The sequence below is a fragment of the Pseudophryne corroboree genome, chromosome 11 (genome assembly GCF_028390025.1).
Source record: "Pseudophryne corroboree isolate aPseCor3 chromosome 11, aPseCor3.hap2, whole genome shotgun sequence".
Classification (NCBI taxonomy): Eukaryota; Metazoa; Chordata; class Amphibia; order Anura; family Myobatrachidae; genus Pseudophryne; species Pseudophryne corroboree.
The window spans coordinates 33,031,255-33,058,427 of record NC_086454.1 but is presented as its reverse complement, the minus strand read 5'-3'; the positions used below and the strand labels follow the sequence as shown (position 1 = coordinate 33,058,427).

The 27,173-nt window shown below is 46.9% G+C and overlaps 1 protein-coding gene and 1 pseudogene across 5 annotated transcripts in view; both read right to left on the bottom strand.

The window, feature by feature from the left end:
• The window catches only part of SBF2 (SET binding factor 2), a 585,530-nt gene that overhangs the window by 161,967 nt on the left and 396,390 nt on the right, over nt 1-27,173 (bottom strand). The gene's annotated exons all lie outside the window — the stretch shown is intronic.
• On the bottom strand, nt 22,304-22,421 carry LOC134971364 (5S ribosomal RNA; annotated as a pseudogene).

The following is a 27,173-nucleotide window of genomic DNA, read 5'->3' as shown; positions in this document are numbered from 1 at the left end:
GTACTTTGTATTGTTAAAATCGTGCATGGGTGCCGCCATTTTGGATCTTGTAAGCTTACCGTATCTCCTCCAATAAAATTCTTCCATACCTCAGCTGACTCTGGCAGCCAATCTGAGACCTGCCCTGCATTTCCACCAGCACACTGACCGGTTTCCATGTGAAGCATTACTGGTCCAAGCCTGGTTTCCGTGTGAAGCATTACCAGATCTGGCCTGGTTTCCATGTGAAGTATTACCGATCTCAGCCCGGTATCAGTGTGAAGCATTACTGGTTCCAGCCCGGTTTTAGTATTGAGTTCCAATGGTTCCAGTCTGATCTCCAGCGTCCACCAGTGACATACCCTTGCCTCTCTTTACCACCTCCCTGTTGTTGCTGATGTTTGAATAGATGCTTCTGATTAAGGACTTTTATAGTCTGAAACGCGTAAAGCAGGTGGTTTTGGATGACTCCCGTGGGACCAGCACTTTGTTGAATACCTTCTAAACGAGGACTTTGACTTTTTCCATCTTGAACTTGCTGGTTTGGAAGCTGTGTCCAAGTGTGAGCTGCTACTCCTATTGGAGGTTATATGCCTATATGTTTTTTAAAGAATGTGAGTTACCTGGGTATTAAAATGTAATGTTTTTATGAAAAACAGTGTTGCACTATATCCTTCCTTTTTTTTATTTTATATATATCCCATTGGAGGAAGACATTCCACGATATCACTTTCAATCTGGGGGATGATGAGCATTGATTATTCTAATCAGATGCGAGTGTGATACTTACCACATTATGGGTCTTGTGTACTGCTAAAATGGTGTTACACTAAGTGTTTCTCTCCTGTTTGAGGTACAACAAGTCGAAAGACAAGAACTTGCTTTGGAGGATTTGAGACCAAAGGACTGTATTTGTTTTTATTTATCTATTTTGTTCTACATGTAACTCCTTTTCTGCGCCACAGGGACCTCTCTTTTTCTCTGGATGTTAGAATAGATGCAAACCATCTATGGCCTCTGCTCCTTTGGCTTATCATTGGCATATTTATCATTATAAGATCACAATATGCCCTTGGGCCATAGATCTCTGTAAGCAGGACATGTTTCCATGGCCAGTTTTAGAAGACCAAAGAAGTTCTCAATGTAGAATACATGTGTTGAGTTGAATTGAGAAATATTCAACCCAATCCCATCCATTATACAAAAATACAGGGACACCCTAAAATATGAATTATATATGTTCAACAGCCAAGGAAATTGGGAGGAACCCATTACAAGCTCCTGCCTATACGAGACACTATGGGGGAAATGTAATACAGTAGGGTCTGAGTATGCCGAGGTCTGGGATTTCGTCCGAGATTCCCTGTATTTTTAAAGCACAAATCATTTACAAGGATAAACCAAGTTGGTTTTGCCTTGTGAATGATTGTCACTTTAAAACCATGGGCAATCTCAGCAGAAATCTCTGACCTTGGCAAATTCAGACCCTATTACATTTCCCTCCATATCCTGATTTACCTCACAGGAGTACGTGAAAGCCTACTTATTGAACCAATGGAGCTTCCAACACTGCTGCACCAGTGGTATTTGGCCACCTTTACAGAATCCACATTACAAGACACCAAAAATAATCAGCAGTTTCATCTATAGTCTTTCATGACCTCAGTACCTCTTGCAGATGAGAAGATACAACAGCTGTCTTTTCTAAGAATGCATCTCAACCTGAAATGGTTAAGTCCAGCTATACACGTCCGAGACACCACTACACTGATGCCTCCTGATATACAGTATAATGGATAAGGTTAGTGAAGGTAGCTAAAGCCCATGGACAAAATCTGAGCTGGATCTCTGACACTTTTACCCACCCTTGCTTAGTGGGTGCTGGAGGCTTTGGGGGTATCCTATTAGCCGCAAACATGTGGCATTTTATCGCAGGTCAACTTTTCGCATCTATTGCATGAAAAATTGTTGCCAAAATGGCTTATCAGGGTTAGCAAGCTCCCGTTTATCGCACCTATCCTATTACAAAATCGCAAATTTGCGCGATAATTCTAGCTGGAAAAAAACAGTATAGGAGAACATGGGGAAACCTTCCTGTACCCCTCACAAAAACCTAATAGCCCAAAGTCTATTAGTGGCTATAATAAAACTATTTGGTGTACTAAACTAGGGTCAAATGGCTGTTTTATGCATTTTTTTTAGATATAAAAAATGATAGAAAGCAATTTTTTCCCCCAGCAAAATAATTGCTCTCATTAAATATGGGGTACTTAAAATGGGTCTAATTATATATTTGGGTTCATTTATAGGCACTTTTAAAAAAGTTGTTAAAAAAATAACTACTCCCACCTGCAAGCCTTAAAACACGTCCCACACATTAAACACCCCAATATATCTGAAAAATGACATGTCATTATTGGCCAATTAAAGATAATGAAAACGTCTAAATGCCTAATTAGTCATTCAGAGGTGTCTCAGGGGTTCTGAACCAAATCCCCAAAGTTTAACCTAAAGATAGGGATTTTGCTCTACTTATCACCTGCCCAGAGATAGTGAAAGCAAATAGCAAAAGCAAATTTACATAAAATCTATGGAGACTTTTTGCGGATATCTTTTCACAGCTAACTGGATATTGAGTTTTTGCAATTGCCATAAAAAGCCCTGTTTCTATTGTGAAACCGTGTTCTCACAGCTAATAGGATACCCCCCTTTTAATAGAGGAACTCTAAGGGATCCGGTCTGAAGATCGACATTGTCTAGGTCGACAATGTTTAGGTTGACAGTCAATAAGACAACAGGGTCTGAAGGTCGACAGGGTTTCTAGGCCGACAGGTCAAAAGGTTGACATGAGTTTTTCACGTTTTAATTGTTTTTTTGAACTTTTTCATACTTAACGATCCACGTGGACTACAATTGGAACGGTAACCTTGCCAGAAGCATGGCGAGCGAACACGGTGCACTACTTGGGGTTCCCGGCCACTGTATGGAGAAAACGACACCAAAAAAACATGAAAACCTCATGTCGACATTTTGACATGTCGACCTAGCACGTCGACTTAGAAATCCTGTCGACCTATAGTGGCCGACCTAAACATTGTCGACCTAGACACTGTCGATCTAATGATCCACACCCGAATTCTAATAGTAGTACTGTTCAGTAAGCCACGCCAGTGCACAAATGCTAAGATTTCTTGTGATACTGGATCACAGGACGGAATGGTCATTTCTACGACCTAAAATGAAACATAAGTTTGTACAATTTATTTACGCTTACAGCATTTTAAAATTCAATTTCGAATTTGGTCTAGGAATCAGTAGAGAACTGGTAGGAAACAACGTGTAATTAATAATTGTTGGATATTATCAGATCAAAGCAAACGGTTACACTGCTCTCTAAAAATGTCTTTTCCTGGCATGTTCCGTAGATAAAATAAATCGCACACTCAGCTAAATAAATGAAATGAGCTTAGCGAAGAAAGTGGATTCCTTCCGAAAACATTTCTGTGTGTTTAGGAAAATTCCTTAAGTATGAACAACAGGAAGACACAATCCTGACCCCCGCGTTTAAGGTTTCAGTACGTGACGGACATGATGAATAAACGGCTCGCTCTATGAATCACGTTTTCATTTTGCAAATAACGTATCTAAATCCTAGTAACCAAAGAAGATGCACGTGAGAAAATAAGCATTGTGTATTGTTATGGTTTAATAATATTTGGTGTGTGAATGACAGTGTCATGGCTTCCGGCATTGCACAAGCTGGTGACTGTGTGACAATTCCCGTCATTGAAGTGGGATGTACAAAATAAATGAATGAAGAAAAGGAAACAATCAGTGGTCACGTAAAGTGCAGGCACCTCCGTAATAGCCACATTAACTATTTCTCTCTCAGGAAATAATGAATAAACAATCCTTTCCAGTGATTTCATATATATGAATGGATTTCTACAGTATATATGTCTATTAAAGACCAGGGTGGAGTGTGAGTGTACACTTCTCTACCTGCTGGCATACTGTCAGCCTAAGGATGCAGTGTAGCAGCTAGGAACGGTTACATGTAGTATGCAATACTATGGGGTCTATTCAATTGATGTCGGATCCTTTCCAACGGGAAGGATCCGACAGTTCAGTGTTCAATTTGAGCCCAAATCCGACAGGTTTTGGCCGTTTCAACAATGTGAATCCAACTTTTTTTTAAAAGTTGGATTGACATTGTCGAAAACGGGACTAAAACCTGTCGGATTTGGCAGCAAATCCGACTAAACGCGCGGATCCGCGGTTAATCCGCCTATCCACATATTTTCCAACAAGTCTGAAAAACGACAGCCCCACTGAATAGGACGAATCGTAAGTCAACCTAAAAAGCCGGAGACTGCAGTCTTTTCGACTAGACGGCAGTTCCAACATCAATTGAATCCTGTCCTATATATCATATGTAGAAGAAGCAATGTGCTCACAAAGAGGTACATTTACTAAGGTGGGAGTTTTTTTTAGAACTAGTGCTGTTGCTCATAGCAACAAACTAGATTCTTCTTAACATGTATCTAGCTGCTTCTAGAAGATAGGGAGATATATGGTAAGAACTTACCTTTGTCAAATCTCTTTCAGCGAGGTACACTGGGTTCCACAAGGATAACATCGGGGGTGTAGAGTTGGATCTTGATCCGAGGCACCAACAGGCTAAAAGCTTTGACTATTCCCAGGATGCTTAGCGCCGCCTCCTCTATATCCCCGCCTCCGTGCACAGGAGCTCAGTTTTGCTGACCAGTCCAATGCAGTAGCAGTGGCGCGAATACCAATAGGTCTTACATGAAAATAAGAATTTACTTACCGATAATTCTATTTCTCGTAGTCCGTAGTGGATGCTGGGAACTCCGTAAGGACCATCGGGAATAGCGGCTCCGCAGGAGACTGGGCACAAAAGTAAAAGCTTTAGGACTACCTGGTGTGCACTGACTCCTCCCCCTATGACCCTCCTCCAAGCCTCAGTTAGGATACTGTGCCCGGACGAGCGTACACAATAAGGAAGGATTTTGAATCCCGGGTAAGACTCATACCAGCCACACCAATCACACAGTACAACCTGTGATCTGAACCCAGTTAACAGCATGATAACAGAGGAGCCTCTGAAAAGATGGCTCACAACAATAATAACCCGATTTTTGTAACAATAACTATGTACAAGTATTGCAGACAATCCGCACTTGGGATGGGCGCCCAGCATCCACTACGGACTACGAGAAATAGAATTATCGGTAAGTAAATTCTTATTTTCTCTGACGTCCTAGTGGATGCTGGGAACTCCGTAAGGACCATGGGGATTATACCAAAGCTCCCAAACGGGCGGGAGAGTGCGGATGACTCTGCAGCACCGAATGAGAGAACTCCAGGTCCTCCTCAGCCAGGGTATCAAATTTGTAGAATTTAGCAAACGTGTTTGCCCCTGACCAAGTAGCTGCTCGGCAAAGTTGTAAAGCCGAGACCCCTCGGGCAGCCGCCCAAGATGAGCCCACCTTCCTTGTGGAATGGGCTTTTACAGATTTTGGCTGTGGCAGGCCTGCCACAGAATGTGCAAGCTGAATTGTACTACAAATCCAACGAGCAATAGTCTGCTCAGAAGCAGGAGCACCCAGCTTGTTGGGTGCATACAGGATAAACAGCGAGTCAGATTTTCTGACTCCAGCCGTCCTGGAAACATATTTTCAGGGCCCTGACTACGTCCAGCAACTTGGAGTCCTCCAAGTCCCTAGTAGCCGCAGGTACCACAATAGGCTGGTTCAAGTGAAACGCTGAAACCACCTTAGGGAGAAATTGAGGACGAGTCCTCAATTCTGCCCTGTCCGCATGAAAAATTAGGTAAGGGCTTTTATAGGATAAAGCCGCCAATTCTGAGACACGCCTGGCTGAAGCCAGGGCTAACAGCATTACCACTTTCCATGTGAGATATTTTAAGTCCACAGTGGAGAGTGGTTCAAACCAATGTGATTTTAGGAACCCCAAAACTACATTGAGATCCCAAGGTGCCACTGGAGGCACAAAAGGAGGCTGTATATGCAGTACCCCCTTGACAAACGTCTGAACTTCAGGAACTGAAGCCAGTTCTTTTTGGAAGAAAATCGACAGGGCCGAAATTTGAACCTTAATGGACCCTAATTTTAGGCCCATAGACAGTCCTGTTTGCAGGAAATGCAGGAAACGACCCAGTTGAAATTCCTCTGTAGGGGCTTTCCTGGCCTCGCACCACGCAACATATTTACGCCAAATACGGTGATAATGTTGTACGGTTACATCCTTCCTGGCTTTGATCAGGGTAGGGATGACTTCATCCGGAATGCCTTTTTCCTTCAGGATCCGGCGTTCAACCGCCATGCCGTCAAACGCAGCCGCGGTAAGTCTTGGAACAGACAGGGTCCCTGCTGGAGCAGGTCCTTTCTTAGAGGTAGAGGCCACGGGTCCTCTGTGAGCATCTCTTGAAGTTCCGGGTACCAAGTCCTTCTTGGCCAATCCGGAGCCACGAGTATAGTCCTTACTCCTCTCCTCCTTATGATTCTCAGTACCTTGGGTATGAGAGGCAGAGGAGGGAACACATACACTGACTGGTACACCCACGGTGTTACCAGAGCGTCCACAGCTATTGCCTGAGGGTCCCTTGACCTGGCGCAATACCTGTCTAGTTTTTTTGTTGAGGCGGGACGCCATCATGTCCACCTTTGGCTTTTCCCAACGGTTCACAATCATGTGGAAGACTTCTGGGTGAAGTCCCCACTCCCCCGGGTGGAGGTCGTGTCTGTTTACGTGGGCGACTGCCGTGATGTTGTCCGACTGGATCAGCACCGGCTGACCTTGAAGCAGAGGTTTTGCTAGGCTTAGAGCATTGTAGATGGCCCTTAGCTCCAGGATATTTATGTGAAGTGATGTCTCCAGGCTTGACCACAAACCCTGGAAATTTCTTCCCTGTGTGACTGCTCCCCAGCCTCTCAGGCTGGCATCCGTGGTCACCAGGACCCAGTCCTGAATGCCGAATCTGCGGCCCTCTAGAAGATGAGCACTCTGCAACCACCACAGGAGAGACACCCTTGTCCTTGGTGACAAGATTATCCGCTGATGCATCTGAAGATGCGACCCGGACCATTTGTCTAGCAGATCCCACTGGAAGGTTCTTGCGTGGAATCTGCCGAATGGGATTGCTTCGTAAGAAGCCACCATCTTTCCCAGGACCCTTGTGCATTGATGCACTGAGACTTGGCCTGGCTTTAGGAGATTTCTGACTAGTTCGGATAACTCCCTGGCTTTCTCCTCCGGGAGAAACACCTTTTTCTGGACTGTGTCCAGGATCATCCCTAGGAATAGAAGTCGTGTCGTCGGGATCAGCTGCAATTTTGGAATATTGAGAATCCAACCGTGCTGGCGCAGCACTATCTGAGATAGTGCTACTCCGACTTCCAACTGTTCCCTGGATCTTGCCCTTATCAGGAGATCGTCCAAGTAAGGGATAACTAAAACTCCCTTCCTTCGAAGGAGTATCATCATTTCGGCCATTACCTTGGTAAAGACCCGGGGTGCCGTGGACAATCCAAACGGCAGCGTCTGAAACTGATAGTGACAGTTCTGTACCACAAACCTGAGGTACCCTTGGTGAGAAGCGTAAATTGGGACATGTAGGTAAGCATCCTTGATGTCCAGAGACACCATATAGTCCCCTTCTTCCAGGTTTGCAATCACTGCTCTGAGTGACTCCATCTTGAATTTGAACCTTTGTATGTAAGTGTTCAAGGATTTTAGGTTTAAAATTGGTCTCACCGAGCCGTCCGGCTTCGGTACCACAAATAGTGTGGAATAGTACCCCTTTCCCTGTTGTAGGAGGGGTACCTTGATTATCACCTGCTGGGAATACAGCTTGTGAATGGCTTCCAATACTGCCTCCCTGTCTGAGGGAGACGTCGGTAAAGCAGACTTTAGAAAACGGCGAGGGGGAGACGTCTCGAATTCCAATTTGTACCCCTGAGATACCACCTGAAGGATCCAGGGGACCACTTGCGAGTGAGCCCACTGCGCACTGAACTTCTTGAGACGGGCCCCCACCGTGCCTGAGTCCGCTTGTAGAGCCCCAGCGTCATGCTGAGGACTTTGCGGAGGCGGGAGAGGGCTTTTGTTCCTGGGAACTGGCTGTTTGTTGCAGCCTTTTTCCTCTCCCTCTGCCACGGGGCAGAAATGAGGCGCCTTTTGCCCGCTTGCCTTTATGGGGCCGAAAGGACTGCGCCTGATAATATGGCGTCTTCTTAGGTTGAGAAGCTACCTGGGGTAAAAATGTGGATTTTCCAGCAGTTGCCGTGGCTACCAGGTCAGATAGACCTACCCCAAATAACTCCTCCCCCTTATAAGGCAATACTTCCATGTGCCTTTTAGAATCCGCATCACCTGACCACTGCCGCGTCTATAAACCTCTTCTTGCAGAAATGGACAGCGCGCTAACTCTTGATGCCAGTCGGCAAATATCCCTCTGTGCATCACGCATATATAGAAATGCATCCTTCAAATGCTCTATAGTCAGTAATATACTGTCCCTATCTAGGGTATCAATATTTTCAGTCAGGGAATCCGACCACGCCAGGCCCGCACTGCACATCCAGGCTGAGGCGATAGCTGGTCGCAGTATAACACCCGTGTGAGAGTATATACATTTTAGGATATTCTCCAGTTTTCTATCGGCAGGTTCCTTTAGGGCGGCCGTATCAGGAGAGGGTAGTGCTACCTGTTTAGACAAGCGTGTGAGCGCTTTATCCACCCTAGGGGGTGTTTCCCAACGTGCCCTATCCTCTGGCAAGAAAGGGTACGATGCCAATAACCTTTTAGGAATTATTAATTTTTTATCGGGGGAAACCCACGCCTCATCACACACTTCATTTAATTCCTCGGATACAGGAAAAACTACAGGCAGTTTTTTCTCACCAAACATAATACCCTTTTTAGTGGTACTTGTATTATCAGATATATGCAATACATTTTTTATTGCTTCAATCATGTAACGTGTGGCCCTAGTGGAAGTCACGTTTGTCTCCTCATCATCGACACTGGAGTCAGAATCCGTGTCTGTGTCTGCCATTTGAGGTAACGGGCGTTTTAAAGCCCCTGATGGCGTTTGAGACCCCTAGACAGGCACAAGCTGAGTAGCCGGCTGTCTCATGTCGTCAACTGTCTGTCGTAAGGAGCTGACACTGTCACGCAATTCCTTCCACAAGCTCATCCACTCAGGTGTCGACTCCCTAGGGGGTGACGACTGTATAATAGGCAATTGCTCCGCCTCCATCTCATTTTCCTCCTCAAACATGTCGACACAATCGTACCGACACACCGCACACACACAGGGAATGCTCTGATAGAGGACAGGACCCCACTAGCCCTTTGGGGAGACAGAGGGAGAGTATGCCAGCACACACCAGAGCACTATATATATACAGGAATACCACTATAAAATGTGCTTTTCCCTTTATAGCTGCTTAGTATAAAACTGCGCCAAATTAGTGGCCCCCCCTCCCTTTTTTACCATTTTCTGTAGTGCAGGACTGCAGGGGAGAGTCAGGGAGACGTCCTTCCAGCAGAGCTGTGATGGAAAATGGCGCCCGTATGCTGAGGAGATAGGCTCCGCCCCCTTCTCGGCGGCCTTTTCTCCCGCTTTTTAGGTGAGTTCTGGCAGGGGTTAAAATACACCCATATAGCCCTGGGGGTTATATGTGGTGTATTTATGCCAGCCAACGTGTTTTACATTGCTGCTCAGGGCGCCCCCCCCTAGCGCCCTGCACCCTCAGTGACCGGAGTGTGAAGTGTGCCTGAGTAACAATGGCGCACAGCTGCAGTGCTGTGCGCTACCTTGTTGAAGACTGATGTCTTCTGCCGCCGATTTTTCTGGACCTTTTCTTGCTTCTGGCTCTGTAAGGGGGCCGGCGGCGCGGCTCCGGGACCGAGCTCCGAGGCTGGGCCTGTGTTCGGTCCCTCTGGAGCTAATGGTGTCCAGTAGCCTAAGAAGCCCAATCCACTCTGCACGCAGGTGAGTTCGCTTCTTCTCCCCTTAGTCCCTCGATGCAGTGAGCCTGTTGCCAGCAGGTCTCACTGAAAATAAAAAACCTAAAACTAAACTTTTCACTAAGAAGCTCAGGAGAGCCCCTAGTGTGCACCCTTCTCGGCCGGGCACAAAAATCTAACTGAGGCTTGGAGGAGGGTCATAGGGGGAGGAGCCAGTGCACACCAGGTAGTCCTAAAGCTTTTACTTTTGTGCCCAGTCTCCTGCGGAGCCGCTATTCCCCATGGTCCTTACGGAGTTCCCAGCATCCACTAGGACGTCAGAGAAATGTCCTTATCAATTCCAAGTATGGTGAGTTCTGTGTTGTAGAGGTCTCGTTTGTACGTGCAACCTTTGATCCTGTAGTTGATATCCTTAACTTAATAAACAGAAACAGATCATGGTGCAGACCAACATTTAGGGACCAAGAATTTATTTAAGGAAAAACTCACAATTTATACAGATTAAAAAGCATATCACCCCGGACCCATACCTAGTATTAGGGACCCCCAGTGACGGAGAGGCCTTGTCGATCGGCCTGGGGGCTTAACCCTATATCTGCAGATATACGCAACCAAGATCTCCGTATTATCTGACTATTATGTAGTAATATTTTTCACTCGGTGTGCATTAGGGAACCATTGTTTTTTCCTACACAGAATTACCCCTCCCTTTTAGCACCTAAGTGACATCACTATCTGATTGAGCAGCTCACCATTTTTTGTATTTACCTGAAGGTCGAAAGGAACGAACGGAAGTACTCTTAGCCTTCGAGGCCGAAGGTGTAGTACTAGGTAGACATGCAGTCTTAGCCGATGCTAAGTCAGCCACAATCTTATTGAGGTCTTCCCCAAAAAGTATGTTTCCCTTAAAAGGGATCACCTCCAAGGTCTTTTTAGAGTCCAGATCTACAGACCAGGACCGCAACCAGAGGATCAGGAAAATTAGACTGTAGTTCCACTTCAACTTCCTGAACCCAGGCCTCAATAGCTTTAGCAGCCCAAGAGGCAGCAATAGTAGGCCTGTGCACAGCTCCAGCAAAAGTGTAAACAGACTTCAAGCAACCCTCTAGACGCTTATCCGTCGGTTCCTTCAGAGAGGTGACAGCAGTGACAGGCAGAGCAGAGGACACAACCAGACGCGCGACTTGTAAGTCCACCGGCGGCGGTGTTTCACAATTTTTACTTAACTCCGCAGCGAAGGGATAACGAGCTAGCATATTTTAGACAGGGAAAATGTATTTCCTGGAGACTCCCAGGATTCCTGACGTATCTCAACTAAGTGGTCAGAGTGGGGCAAAAATAATTTATTAACCTTCTGACGCTTGAACTTATCTGGTTTCTTAGAGGTGGCTGGAGGTTCTTCGTCATCATCAATTTGAAGAATCCGCCTGATAGCCTCCAAGAGGTCAGGAACATCCACTTGTGTCATAGATTCCCCATCAGAAGCATCTGCACCAGTGTCTCAGGGGTCAGTATATGTGCCATCTTCATCAGCTAAAGTATCTGAAACGTGTGGATTGTGAGGAAGTAATAGTCCGCTCAGACCACACATGGAGGATTTAAGAGGTATATGGTGACTGTAATATACAGAGAAAAATACCACAAGAGTATATCCTGTAAAATACTATATTACATGAGAACCCTGATGCACTTAGCCCTCCTCAGGGTACAGAATATAGGGATAGCAGTATATGTGAGATACATGGAATGGAAATCACACAGCAGCTACTGGCACACACACAGCCACATGCACAATGCAGAAATTATCACAAACAATAAAACGGCACTGGACTAGCAATACTAAGTAACTGCACTACAAAGTAATCCTATATATGTATATAAATATAACAATGCACAGAAAAGACTGGATGTATACCCCAGGGTACTTGTACTAAATAGCCCTGAATGTATGCACTTGTTCTTAACTAACACTGTCTAAAGACATGTAGAATACTTAAGTGTCCTGTAAATGCTCAGCGCTGATGATGCAGGCGGCTTTACAGAGGAGGCATCGCCCAGCAGTCCCAAAGTCAGCTCAGCATGTGTCTAATGGCGCCCAAATGCCGACAGGGAGTGAGGGAGACAGAGAGATGCAGCTCCAGGGCGGGAACATTAGCAGTAAATGGCGCCTGGGGCTGGGGATTGTGGGGCTACAAGTCAGAGCCTTTTCCCCTTGCTGGACTTCACCACCAGGTACTGTGGGCCTTAGCGAAACGGATGAGGTAATCCGACCTGTGCACTTGCCCTGGTGGTCTAGTGAGGTCCCTGTACGGCCACAGTGTCCAACGCCAGCGCAAGCGGTCCGTCTCCTAAAGGCCATGCCGGATCGCGATTTGCAGCATGTCCCGCCTGTGGGACCCTCTAACCTCCTCCCTTGATGCGGTCACGCGATCCTGGAGAGCAGCGTCAAGTGTGTGTGCCCTAGTGAAAACGGGAGCCCTCCGCTGTAAGCACCCGGCAACCAGGGCGCGGGAGTATACAGATCGGCACGTGCGCGATACAGAGCCTGAACATGTGCAGATCTGCAAACATCGGATACTTACACAAACCATCGTATTTGTGCACATCTACGATTCTGTCCATTAATACAGTTAAACTATACACACCAATACAGACAGTATCCAACGTCACAGTTATGGCCTAAACTCTTAATGACGTCACCACCTTAATCATTGTTTATTTGTAGGGCACCACAAACTCAGCTGTGTACAGTAAGCCCAACGTTATCATATGATCGGCAACACCAGACAAGTTCAGGCACCTTGTGTAAGGTGAAAATGGCGTAATAACCCTTAATTCAATAACATTTCAGCATGAAACATAATAGGTAGAGGTGGGGTAGGCAGAGGGGGCAAACATGAGACAAATACGTAGTAAGGGCCCTGCTGGTTGCACTCTAGAGTGTAAGGACAGGTGGACAGTAGAAGCATTGGGACAAGGATAGACAAGAACGTAGTCAGGAGTGTCTAGGAGGGGTAAACAAGAGTGAAATATACGTTATGGTAAGAACTTACCGTTGATAACGGTATTTCTCCACAGGTTCCACAGGATAACAATGGGATATGATGGAGCGACAGCGGATTGGCACCAAACGATCACAAGCTTTCAGGCCTCCCAGGATGCAACAGGCCCGTCGATATATCCCTTCCCACTGGCTCAGGCAAATCAGTTGGGTTCCAAAGCATCTAGGCAGGAGCATCATGTAGAGCTCTAATCAGGCAAGAAGAACACACATGCACATCCACCCGTACAAGAAGGAAGAGGTTAGTGAGTAGCAAGATCCTCAAATCAGGTGCGTCAGGGTGGGATCCCTGTGGAACCTATGGACTTAGGAGAAATACCGTTATCAACGGTAAGTTCTTGCCATAACGTATATTTCTCCGGCAGGGTCCATAGGTTATACACAGGACAACAATGGGATTTCCCAAAGCAATTTTAGTGGTGGGGACGCTCCTGATTGGACAGGAGAACCTTTCGCCCGAATTCAGCGTCATGAGAGGCAAAAGTATCCAAGCATAATGTCTAATGAATGTGTTAATGGAAGACTATGTGGCTGCCTTACATATCTGTTCTGCTGAAGCACCATGTTGTGCTGCCTATGAAGGACCTACCTTACTAGTAGAGTGAACAGAGACATTAGCCGGAACAGGGAGATCCGCTTGTGAGTATGCTTCCGAAATAGTAATTCGAAGCCCTCTAGCCAGCGTCTATTTAGTAGCAGGCCATCCTCTCTTGTGACTTACGTAGAAAATTAAGAGAGAATTTGTCTTTCTGATGGCACTTGTGCGATCCATAGAGCCTTAATGCTCAGACTACGTCTCGCGACGCATCTCCCGCATCTCCCGCAGAAAAGCCCGATACCTGAAAAGCCGGGACTACATTTTCTTCATTAAGGTGGAATTTAGACACCACCTTAGGAAGATACCCAGACCTAGTTCTGAGAACTGCTTTATCTGGATAAAAAAAAATAGAAAAGGAGAACAATATTACGGCGCTCCTAAATCTGACACTCTTCTAGCTGACGTCATAGCCAGTAGAAAGAGAACTTTAGCTGTCAACCATTTAAGATCCACTTTATTAAGTGGTTCAAATGGAGCAACTTGAAGGGTTTTGAGGACTAGACCTAAGTCCAAAGGCACTGTAGGAGAAACAAAAGGAGTTTGAATGCACAGCATTCCCTGGAAAAAGTACGCACATCCTGTAAATTGGCATTTTTTCTCTTGGAACCCTACAGTCAATGCTGATACTTGTACTCTCAAGGAAGCCACATTTAAACCCTTATCCATTCCTGCCCCATGGAAATCTAAGACCTAGGAAACTTGGAAAGATTTCGGGTCCATAATTCTTTCACTGCACCATGAATATAGGCCTGCCATATTCGGTGATAAATGCGAGCTGAGGAAGGTTTCCTTGCTCTGTGCAATGTTTGAATTTACCTGCAGCGAGAATCCTCTTGACTTCAGGATAGGTTTCAAGAGCCACGCCGTCAACGATAGTCGATCCAGATGCCTTTGATATCAAGGACCCTGCATTAGCAGATCTGGACGTTGAGGGAGCAGACGTGGAGCATCCATCGACCTTCTCTGTAGATCTGTGTACCATTGCCTTCTGGGCCAAGCCGAAGCTATTAGAATCACGGCACCCTTTGCTTCTTTTATCTTCCTCACCACCCTGGTAGCAGGATGATCGGTGGAAATAGATAAGCCAGATGAAACTTCCATTTCACTGACAAGGCGTCCACAAAGATCGCTACGGGATCCTTTGTTCTTGCCCCGTATGCGGGCACTTAGTTGTTCAGACGGGACGCCATGAGATCTATCTCTGGCAAACCCCACTTGTCTACCAGAGTCTGAAAGACTTCCGGGTGTAGAGCCCATTCGCTTACTTGAATGGCTTGTTGACTGAGAAAATCCACTTCCTCGTTTAGGACTCCCGGGACGGATACTGCGGACAATGCTGGAAGATGGAATTCTGCACACTTTAGTATGTGATTTACCTCCTTCATTGCTGCTTGGCTGCGCTTTCCTCCCTGATGGTTGAGGTACGCCCCCGCCGTTAAAGTGTCCGAGCAGATCTGGACTGGTCTTCCTTGAGAGTGTCTTTTGCCTGAAACAGTGCCATGTATATGGCCCAAAGTTCTACCAGATTTATTGGCAGGCAACTTTCTTGTATGGGCCACTGTCCCTGGAACCATAATCTTCCATAAAGTGCTCCCCAGCCCTGGAGACTGGCATCTGTTGTCATGATCTCCCATCTGATATCCAAAAGATTCTCCCTTTGTCTAGATGGGATGTCTATAGCCACCAGGCTGATGAATTTCTTACCTTGTGTGCAAGTATCATGGTCTGTTTCTTTATTGTCTGATGTATTCTACATCTTCTGGCTAGAATCAGACGCTACCGAGGTCTTGAGTGGAATTGTGCATACTCCACCATGTCAAATGTTGACACCATCAATCCACATCAATCCATATCAATCCGTATCAATCCATAGCTGAGTGGATTGATATCGTTTGACTGTGTAACAACTCCTGAGTACTTGACTGTACCCTGGATATCTTGTTCCGAGGTAATCCATTTTCTGCAGACTGGAATTCAGTACAGCCCCAGTGAGTCATCCGTTGTGACGGAACCAGAGATGACTTTGCCCAATTTATGAACCACCAGTGCCTCTGCAGACAAATCATTGTCTGTTGGAGATGGCACAGAAGCCTTTCCTGTGCCAAGATAAAAAAAAGATGGTCGAAGTATGACAATTTTCTTATCCCCTTCTTGCGGAGATAAGCTGCCATAATCATCATAATTTTGGTAAATACTCTGGAGGCTGTGGCGAACCCCAAGGATAAGGTCTGGAACTGAAAATGTTGCTGGGCGATGGTGAACCTTGAGATAACACTGATGGAACAGTGCTATAGGAACCTGTAGGTAAAAATCCTGACTATCCAGGGATACTCTGTAATTCCCTGGTTCCATGCCAAAACTATGGAGCGCAACGTTTCCCTGAGAACCGTGGTACCCAAACTTATTTGTTTAGGATTTTGAGATTGGGGTGAAAGGATCCTTCTGAACCCACACCCGGTTGGACTAAAACCCCATGTCCCTATTGTGCAGGGGTTACTGGACTGCCGATTCCTGATCAAAGCAATTTCTGAACTGCTTCTTGCAACTCCTGTCCTTCGCCTCTACCCGAGATGGACTGGAACAGAAACTTTGAGGAGGATGCTTCTTGAAGAGAGATATAACCTAGAGATACTGCTTCTTGCACTCAGGCATCTGTTTGTAAACTGTTACCAGATCTGTGCAGACTGAAGAAGTTGGCACCCTATCCTGGGCTCCACCAGAAGGGGGCACGCACCATCATGCTGATGGCTTATCCTCTGGTTTGCCTCTTTGCCTTACCAAACTTATTGTATTGGGGCTGTTATGTTCCTTTATGACCGACAAGGCCGAAAACCGGACCCCTATGTTTGGGGTTATATGTGGAAGGAAACGTGAGCTTCTTGGAGTCTGATTTTGACTCCAGAATATCTGTTAACTGCTTACCAACAGAAATAATAAGAATTTACTTAACGATAATTCTATTTCTCGGAGTCCGTAGTGGATGCTGGGGTTCCTGAAAGGACCATGGGGAATAGCGGCTCCGCAGGAGACAGGGCACAAAAAGTAAAGCTTTAGGATCAGGTGGTGTGCACTGGCTCCTCCCCCTATGACCCTCCTCCAAGCCTCAGTTAGGTACTGTGCCCGGACGAGCGTACACAATAAGGAAGGATTTATGAATCCCGGGTAAGACTCATACCAGCCACACCAATCACACTGTACAACCTGTGATCTGAACCCAGTTAACAGTATGATAACAGCGGAGCCTCTGAAAAGATGGCTCACAACAATAATAACCCGATTTTTGTAACTATGTACACGTAATGCAGATAATCCGCACTTGGGATGGGCGCCCAGCATCCACTACGGACTCCGAGAAATAGAATTATCGGTAAGTAAATTCTTATTTTCTCTATCGTCCTAGTGGATGCTGGGGTTCCTGAAAGGACCATGGGGATTATACCAAAGCTCCCAAACGGGCGGGAGAGTGCGGATGACTCTGCAGCACCGAATGAGAGAACTCCAGGTCCTCCTTAGCCAGGGTATCAAATTTGTAGGATTTTACAAACGTGTTTGCCCCTGACTAAATAGCCGCTCGGCAAAGTTGTAAAGCCGAGACCCCTCGGGCAGCCGCCCAAGATGAGCCCACCTTCCTTGTGGAATGGGCATTTACATATTTTGGCTGTGGCAGGCCTGCCACAGAATGTGCAAGCTGAATTGTATTACACATCCAACTAGCAAAAGTCTGCTTAAAAGCAAGAGCACCCAGTTTGTTGGGTGCATACAGGATAACAGCAAGTCAGTTTTCCTGACTCCAGCCGTCCTGGAACCTATATTTTCAGGGCCCTGACCACATCTAGCAACTTGGAGTCCTCCAAGTCCCTAGTAGGCGCAAGACACCACAATAAGCTGGTTCAGGTGAAACACTGACACCACCTTAGGGAGAGAACTGGGGACGAGTCCGCAGCTCTGCCCTGTCCGAATGGACAAACAGATATGGGCTTTTTTGAGAAAAAAACCACCAATTTGACACTCGCCTGGTCCAGGCCAGGTCCAAGAGCATGTTCACTTTTCATGTGAGATGCTTCAAATCCACAGATTTGACTGGTTTTAAACCAATGTGTTTTGAGGAATCCCAGAACTACGTTGAGATCCCACAGTGCCACTGGAGGCACAAAAGGGGGTTGTATATGCAATACTCCCTTGACAAACTTCTGGACTTCAGGAACTGAAGCCAATTCTTTCTGGAAGAAAAATCGACAGGGCCGAAATTTGAACCTTAATGGACCCCAATTTGAGGCCCATAGACACTCCTGTTTGCAAGAAATGCAGGAATCGACCGAGTTGAAATTTCTTCGTGGGGCCTTCCTGGCCTCACACCACGCAACATATTTTCGCCACATGTGGTGATAATGTTGTGCGGTCACCTCCTTTCTGGCTTTGACCAGGGTAGGAATGACCTCTTCCTGAATGCCTTTTCCCTTAGGATCCGGCGTTCCACCGCCATGCCGTCAAACGCAGCTGCGGTAAGTCTTGGAACAGACATGGTACTTGCTGAAACAAGTCCCTTCTTAGCGGCAGAGGCCATAAGTCCTCTGTGAGCATCTCTTGAAGTTCCGGGTACCAAGTCCTTCTTGGCCAATCCGGAGCAGTTCTTACTCCTCTACGTCTTATAATTCTCAGTACCTTAGGTATGAAAAGCAGAGGATGGAACACATACACCGACTGGTACACCCACGGTGTTACCAGAACGTCCACAGCTATTGCCTGAGGGTCTCTTAACCTGGCGCAATACCTGTCCCGTTTTTTGTTCAGACGGGACGCCATCATGTCCACCTTTGGTAATTCCCAACGGTTTACAATTATGTGGAAAACTTCCCCATGAAGTTCCCACTCTGCCGGGTGGAGGTCGTGCCTACTGAGGAAGTCTGCTTCCCAGTTTCCATTCCCGGAATGAAACACTGCTGACAGTGCTATCACATGATTTTCCGCCCAGCGAAAAGTCCTTGCAGTTTTTGCCACTGCCCTCCTGCTTCTTGTGCCGCCCTGTCTATTTACGTGGGCGACTGCCGTGATGTTTTATCCCACTGGATCAATACCGGCTGACCTTGAAGCAGAGGTCTTGCTAAGCTTAGAGCATTATAAATTTACCCTTAGCTATATTTATGTGGAGAAAAATCTCCAGACTTGATCACACTCCCTGGAAATTTTTTCCTTGTGTGACTGCTCCCCAGCCTCTCGGGCTGGCCTCCGTGGTCACCAACATCCAAAACTGAATGCCGAATCTGCGGCCCTCTAGAAGATGAGCACTCTGTAACCACCACAGGAGAGACACCCTTGTCCTTGGATATAGGGTTATCCGCTGATGCATCTGAAGATGCGATCCGGACCATTTGTCCAGCAGATCCCACTGAAAAGTTCTTGCATGAAATCTGCCGACTGGAATTGCTTCGAAGGAAGTCACCATTTTTTTACCATGGCCCTTGTGCAATGATGCACTGATTTTAGGAGGTTCCTGACTAGCTCGGATAACTCCCTGGCTTTCTCTTCCGGGAGAAACACCTTTTTCTGGACTGTGTCCAGAATCATCCCTAAGCACAGGATGTTGTCGGGATCAGCTGCGATTTTGGAATATTTAGAATCCACCCCTGCTGTTGTAACAGTATCCGAGATAGTGCTACTCCGACCTCCAACTGTTCCCTGGACTTTGCCCTTATCAGGAGATCGTCCAAGTAAGGGATAATTAAGACGCCTTTTCTTCGAAGAAGAACCATCATTTCGGCCATTACCTTGGTAAAGACCCGGGGTGCCGTAGACAATCCAAACGGCAGCGTCTGAAACTGATAGTGACAGTTCTGTACCACGAACCTGAGGTACCCTTAGTGATAAGGGCAAATTTGGGACATGGAGGTAAGCATCCCTGATGTCTCGGGACACCAGATAGTCCCCTTCTTCCCGGTTCGTTATCACTGCTCTGAGTGACTCCATCTTGATTTGAACCTTTGTAAGTGTTCAAATTTTTTTAGATTTAGAATAGGTCTCACCTAGCCTTCTGGCTTCAGTACCACAATATAGTGTGGAATAATACCCCCTTTTCTTGTTGTAGGAGGGGTAATTTAATTATCACCTGCTGGGAATACAGCTCGTGAATTTTTTCCCATACTGCCTCCTTGTCGGAGGGAGACCTTGGTAAAGCAGACTTCAGGAGCCTGCGCAGGGGAAACGTCTCGACATTCCAAACTGTACCCCTGGGATACTACTTGTAGGATCCAGGGGTCCTGTACGGTCTCAGCGTCATGCTGAGAGCTTGTCAGAAGCGGTGGAACGCTTCTGTTCCTGGGAATGGGCTGCCTGCTGCAGTCTTCTTCCCTTTCCTCTATCCCTGGGCAGATATGACTCTTATAGGGACGAAAGGACTGAAGCTGAAAAGACGGTGTCTTTTTCTGCAGAGATGTGACTTAGGGTAAAAACGGTGGATTTTCCAGCAGTTGCCGTGGCCACCAGGTCCGATGGACCGACCCCAAATAACTCCTCTTCCTTTATACGGCAATACACCTTTGTGCCGTTTGGAATCTGCATCACCTGACCACTGTCGTGTCCATAAACATCTTCTGGCAGATATGGACATCGCACTTACTCTTGATGCCAGAGTGCAAATATCCCTCTGTGCATCTCGCATATATAGAAATACATCCTTTAAATGCTCTATAGTCAATAAAATACTGTCCCTGTCAAGGGTATCAATATTTTTAGTCAGGGAATCCGACCAAGCCACCCCAGCTCTGCACATCCAGGCTGAGGCGATCGCTGGTCGCAGTATAACACCAGTATGTGTGTATATACTTTTTATGATATTTTTCCAGCCTCCTGTCAGCTGGCTCCTTGAGGACGGCCCTATCTATAGACGGTACCGCCACTTGTTCTGATAAGCGTGTGAGCGCCTTATCCACCCTAAGGGGTGTTTCCCAACACGCCCTAACTTCTGGCGGGAAAGGGTATACCGCCCATATTTTCTATCGGGGGGAACCCACGCATCATCACACACTTCATTTAATTTATCTGATTCAGGAAAAACTACGGTAGTTTTTTCACATCCCACATAATACCCTCTTTTGTGGTACTTGTAGTATCAGAAATATGTAACACCTCCTTCATTGCCCTTAACGTGTGGCCCTAATAAGGAATACGTTTGTTTATTCACCGTCGACACTGGATTCAGTGTCCCTGTCTGTGTCTGTGTCGACCGACTAAAGTAAACGGGCGTTTTAAAACCCCTGACGGTGTTTTTGAGACGTCTGGACCGGTACTAATTGTTTGTCGGCCGTCTCATGTCGTCAACCGACCTTGGCGCGTGTTGACATTATCACGTAATTCCCTAAATAAGCCATCCATTCCGGTGTCGACTCCCTAGAGAGTGACATCACCATTACAGGCAATTGCTCCGCCTCCTCACCAACATCGTCCTCATACATGTCGACACACACGTACCGACACACAGCACACACACAGGGAATGCTCTGATAGAGGACAGGACCTACTAGCCCTTTGGAGAGACAGAGGGAGAGTTTGCCAGCACACACCAAAAACGCTATAATTATATAGGGACAACCTTATATAAGTGTTTTCCCTTATAGCATCTTTTTTATATATTTCTAACGCCAAATTAGTGCCCCCCCCTCTCTGTTTTAACCCTGTTTCTGTAGTGCAGTGCAGGGGAGAGCCTGGGAGCCTTCCCTCCAGCCTTTCTGTGAGGGAAAATGGCGCTGTGTGCTGAGGAGATAGGCCCCGCCCCTTTTTCGCCGGCCTCGTCTCCCGCTCTTAACGGATTCTGGCAGGGGTTAAATATCTCCATATATGTGAGGTATTTTTAGCCAAAAAAGGTTTTAATTTGCCTCCCAGGGCGCCCCCCTCCCAGCGCCCTGCACCCTCAGTGACTGCCGTGTGAAGTGTGCTGAGAGGAAAATGGCGCACAGCTGCAGTGCTGTGCGCTACCTTAAGAAGACTGAGGAGTCTTCTGCCGCCGATTCTGGACCTCTTCTCGTTTCAGCATCTGCAAGGGGGCCGGCGGCGAGGCTCCGGTGACCATCCAGGCTGTACCTGTGATCGTCCCTCTGGAGCTAATGTCCAGTAGCCAAGAAGCCAATCCATCCTGCACGCAGGTGAGTTCACTTCTTCTCCCCTAAGTCCCTCGTTGCAGTGATCCTGTTGCCAGCAGGACTCACTGTAAAATAAAAAACCTAAGCTAAACTTTTCTAAGCAGCTCTTTAGGAGAGCCACCTAGATTGCACCCTTCTCGGCCGGGCACAAAATTCTAACTGAGGCTTGGAGGAGGGTCATAGGGGGAGGAGCCAGTGCACACCACCTGATCCTAAAGCTTTACTTTTTGTGCCCTGTCTCCTGCGGAGCCGCTATTCCCCATGGTCCTTTCAGGAACCCCAGCATCCACTAGGACGATAGAGAAATCTGTTTACTGCTTGCCACCAAAGGCAAATTTTCCAGAACCTTCTTTGATTCTGAATCAGCTTTCCATGTATGTAAGCAACACTGCTCTGTGAGCAACTATTGTTAATGCTGATGCCCTAGAACATTAGTGTCCATAAGATCTATATTGGATTCTTGCTCCCTTGCAGGCGCTGCAAAAACCTGTCTTCCAGTACCTCAGCCCAGTGTACCTACAGCACCTGATATTCCAAGATGGTCTCCCATCCAAGAACTAACCAGGCCCAACACTGCTTAGCTTTCAAGATCTAGTGAGATTGGGCCCATCCAGTGTGGTGTGCTGTAGATTGCAAGGTGAAGTCATGGCTGGCCATATAATTACCCCAGACAGAGACAATATGTTTTTCATAAAACCATCCCTCTATTGACGTTGACGGCAAAGGCCATATATATTTTCGCACTATCAAATTATATGAGTTTCTCTATAGGAGGTATTTCCCATTTTTAAACAGTCCTCAGCTGGAAAAGAACATTTGAATCCCATTTACTGGGAACCTATATTCTTTATTGGGTAGAGCCCAGACCTTATCCCTGATTTTCATCAGCTGCTAGGGTCCCCCATGAGGAGGCCCTATTTTTTTGGGACGTTTAAACATAGGTACCTTATTTTTAACACAGGCTCTGCTGAATCCTCTAAGGACAGAAAAACCTTTACTGCTCTCATTAACTCCGCTATATTTACCTGTTGTATGCCGAAGAAGAGTATATAGAGGTTTCATCGTCTGATGAATCATCCTGTGTAGCCTGTGCAGTTGATGATTTATTTATACTCGGTTTCTCAGCTTGTTTTATTAGAGAAGCTGTTGGGGATACTGTAGGTAGAGAGCTGCCTGTATGGGTTAATAAGGAACCCTATTCCTGGTATCGAAGCTGTAGGATTTAACATTTCAGCTATACTGGACAAGGTCTGTGCAAACATCGCCACAAAGGGGATCTATATATTATGCTGACGAGCCAACCATTTTACACATGAACCATCCTGTACCAGATCAGAGAGGATAATACAGTTATTGCAAAACAACATGATATGAGTGTTGGTGTTACTTTAAGTGTACTCTCGTCACCTTTGCCATTCTTAGACATGATAATCAGCACTTTCACAATGTACTACACAATTTGTGACTGTAACCACTTTATAGTTCTAAAGTGATATCAATCTGACCCCTACCCATGCACCAGCATTGAGGATCAGAAGACCAACTGACAAACATATATTAAAGTCAGCAATCACACTAGCAGTCAGTCACATGTTCTATATTAGTCACATGAGCACATAATAAACTACAAACACATTTTAAAGTATGTAATAGTACATATTACTGAATTCTGTTTTATACAGACCTTAATGTAGTCAGACGCATTGCGAAGAAAACCACAGTAATGTATACAAACTCATATGCAATAGGCACTTAAACTTAACTATTCATACTGACAAAAATAGATAGAAATTGGAGGGCGTGGCCTAGCTAGCAGTGGGAGAAGCTGCACTTCATATGAGCTCCTGCTGACTGACTCTTATAAAACCTGAAATACCCCTCTCTTTGTGCCCTTGTGCCCCCTGTACTCGCCCCACAGCCTCTGCTTTCACTTGCCTGGCCCGGGGAAGTGTGCTGCGGAGTCGGGAGGCGTCTCCGGCTGCCTTAGCGGATTGCGGCCTTCCCCCTCCTGTGAAGCCGGGGCCTCGACTTTGGTGATCTGCGGGGCCGGGACTCCTCCCCCCCCCCCTCCGGACCGCTTGCTGCTGCCTCCTGCTGCCCCGAGCCTACCGTGGGTCCTCCCGGCGGGGCTGTGCGGCTGACGAGACGGACCCGCGGCCTCCTGCTGCCTCCGGCCGCCGCGGCCTACTACGCTCCCTGCAGCCGGGACCTCGAGTTTGGGGACACCCCGGCCGTGAGCTCCGGGATCGGAGCGCGGCCGCGACGGACCCCCCAGGACCCCGGCTCTTTCCTCTTCGTGCGGCTGGGTGACCTCTAGCACCTATGGGTGCCTTTGTATTTCAAGACCCCCTCCACAGCCACTGGAGGGCCGAATATCTCCTGCTCCCCCTGGAGGGGCTCCCTGTTGGCGGCCATTTTCCCTCACCCACAAGTAAGACATCTCTCCGCTCATTGCACCAGTGTTTACACCTACTTATTGGGCTCACCTGTACTTTCCTCTACATGGGCTGTCACTGCTGGGCCCCCATCTCTGTGGTGCTATATTTTGCTGAGACTCCCTAATATCCTATTAGGGCTTTGGGCCTCCTCACATTATACTCCTTGGTCAGGGTGCGCCATCTCCTGGCCTATGCAGTCTACTACCACAGAATCATGCCTCAGCCCTTTATGATACTGCTACGCAGGGGAATGCTCTGCTAAAGCGTACTGGATGCTACCCTGGGGGCTTCATGTCCACTCTCATCTCACGTAATATAATGGAACACTAACTCTCTACGCTATTGCTCAGTTTTGAATTTTGCTCAACCCTCCTTTCCGGGACTGTCATATGTCATGCCGCGGTCCAAAAAATCAACGCCATCTGCGGAGTTGACCTCTTTTATCTCTAAAATGAAGCCTACTCCATCTAAACCACCGTCTGCTCCCCAGCCTGCTCCGATCTCAGAATCTGAGGAAGGAACGCCTGTGCTTGACTCTTCCATGAAAGACTGTATTTCCTCTATTCTCAATGAGATGAAGTCGCTGAAACAGGCTTTCCACTCGGAGATACATAAGGCCATCTCTGGTCTCAAGGATGAGATATCGGACCTTGGCGCTCGTACTAATGACGTTGAACAGAAAATTGACGAGGTTATCAACTTCCAACAGGAGATGGAGCACTCTGTTTATGCTATGCAGGAGGACATTTACCTTCTTCAAGATCAGCAGGAAGACGCAGATAATCGCGCCAGACGTAATAATCTCCGCATTAAATATATTCCGGAGTCGGTGGAACCTGCCCAGCTGGAGGATTTCCTCCTCCGCTTCTTTCAACATCTCATGCCGGACACTCCGCCTGAGCTCTTCCTCTTGGATAGAGCTCACCGCTCCCTATGCCAAAAACCTTCTTCATCGTCCCCTCCGCGTGATGTGGTGTTACGCTGTCATTACTTTAAAACTAAGGACAAAATCCTGACTGCCGCCCGTAACAAGGACGTGTGTCTATTTGAAACGCACAAGTTGCTGGTGTTCCAGGACTTATCCCCTATTACTCTCAGGAGGCGCTTTGATTTGAAGGAATACACCCAGATCCCCCGGGAGAATCAAATCAGGTATAGGTGGGGTTATCCTTTTGCCTTGATAGTACAGCTTGACGGGAAACGCTTACTGGCGCGATCCAAGGAGGATGCCCATCGGCTTCTCTTGCAACTGAACTTGCCCGCCCCCCCGGCGCTTGACAAGCCTTCTCCCCCACAAGCAGCACTGGGTCCTCCTCGCACCCCAAGCTCACCTCTCCCACAGCGAGCACCCCGACGTCTATGGTAGACAGTCCCTGCAAAAGCCTCTTCCAGATGTGACCCTCCGTGAACTTTGTTCCACGTGTTATCTTAATGGGTTACTGTATATTACTAAATACTACTGTGTGTTGCATTTTAGAGGTTCCCTATTTTCTCTCTCCTGAGCTTCCCTGTTCGAACCCATGATGTTACTGTTCCTCAGGCTCTGATATGTTTTACTGTTATCAAATGTTGCTCCGACCCCCCAGGGTCGCCCAGTTCGTTCTCCTTTTTTTTTTCCTTTTTTGTGTGTTTCTGTCTTCTCTCCGCAGATTTCTCGACGTGCGACGCCACGCCCTCTGCCGAGCCATTATAGCCAGTTTTGAGCGTAGGGGAGTCATTCTCTCCCTTAATACCCCATACGGGAGCTCAAACATGTGGTCCTGCAGGGCGAGTACAGCGGGCCCTTGGCTCGGTTTATTGTTATATTTGTTCTGTTTGTATTGTTCTCACTGTCTTTCTTCTCCTCTCTCCTCCTTCTTCCTGCCTTCCCCCTCTTCCCCTTCCCTTCCACAGGAGGCCACCTATGGGTTTTTAGAGATGCTATAGCTCTGTGCTCATATATACTGTTATGTCGGTTAACGTTATAACTTACAATGTGAAGGATCTTAATAGCCCCCAAAAGAGGACTAAACTATTTCTTTTTCTAAAACAGGTTGGGGGAGATCTGGTGTTCCTCCAGGAGACGCATTTCAGAGGTACTATCCACCCCGAATTGCGATCCAAACGTCACCCGGTAGTTATACATGCATGCGATCGCACCCAGAAGAAGCAGGGGGTCGCCATATTGATTCCTGCCCATTTACACTTAGAGTCAGAAAAAATTATCAGAGACAAACGGGGTCGTTTTCTCATTATTGTGGGCAGGCTTTAATAATGTCCCTATCACTCTGATTAATGTTTATGCCCCTAATGTTAATCAGGCCTCATTCTTCGCTTCTTTAGATTCTAAGATAGCCCAATATAGAAAGGGCGATATTTTAATGGCAGGGGATTTCAATACCATACTCCACCATAACCTCGACCGCTCTCATTCCCTCCCACCTTCCCAGTCCCATACCAGCAATCGTAACTCTAGAGCCCTGTTGTCCTTACTTAAAAACCATCTACTCTTCGATTCCTGGAGAGCTCTAGATCCCTTAATTAAAGATTATACTTTTTTCTCACCGGTACATAATCTTTATACGAGGATTGATATGATTATGGTCGGGAGAGGCTTAACTTCCAAGATCCAAAAATGTCTTATTCTTCCAATTACATGGTCTGACCATGCCCCAGTGTCATTAACTCTCTCTGGTTTATCTCGCACTCTTTCTCCTTCCTCCTGGTCCCTTAATGACGCTCTCCTCCAGCATACCGATGTCCTGCACTCAGGTACTGACTGATTACTTTAGTTTGAATCAGACCCCGGGCATGTCCGATATGACCTTGTGGGAAGCTCACAAGGCGGTCCTTCGGGGCCACTTCATACAAATCGCAGCTAGGCTCACCAAACAACGCTCCCAAAAGATTTTGGAGTTGACTGACCAACTCCATCGTCTGGAGGAAGCTCATAAGTCTTCCCTGTG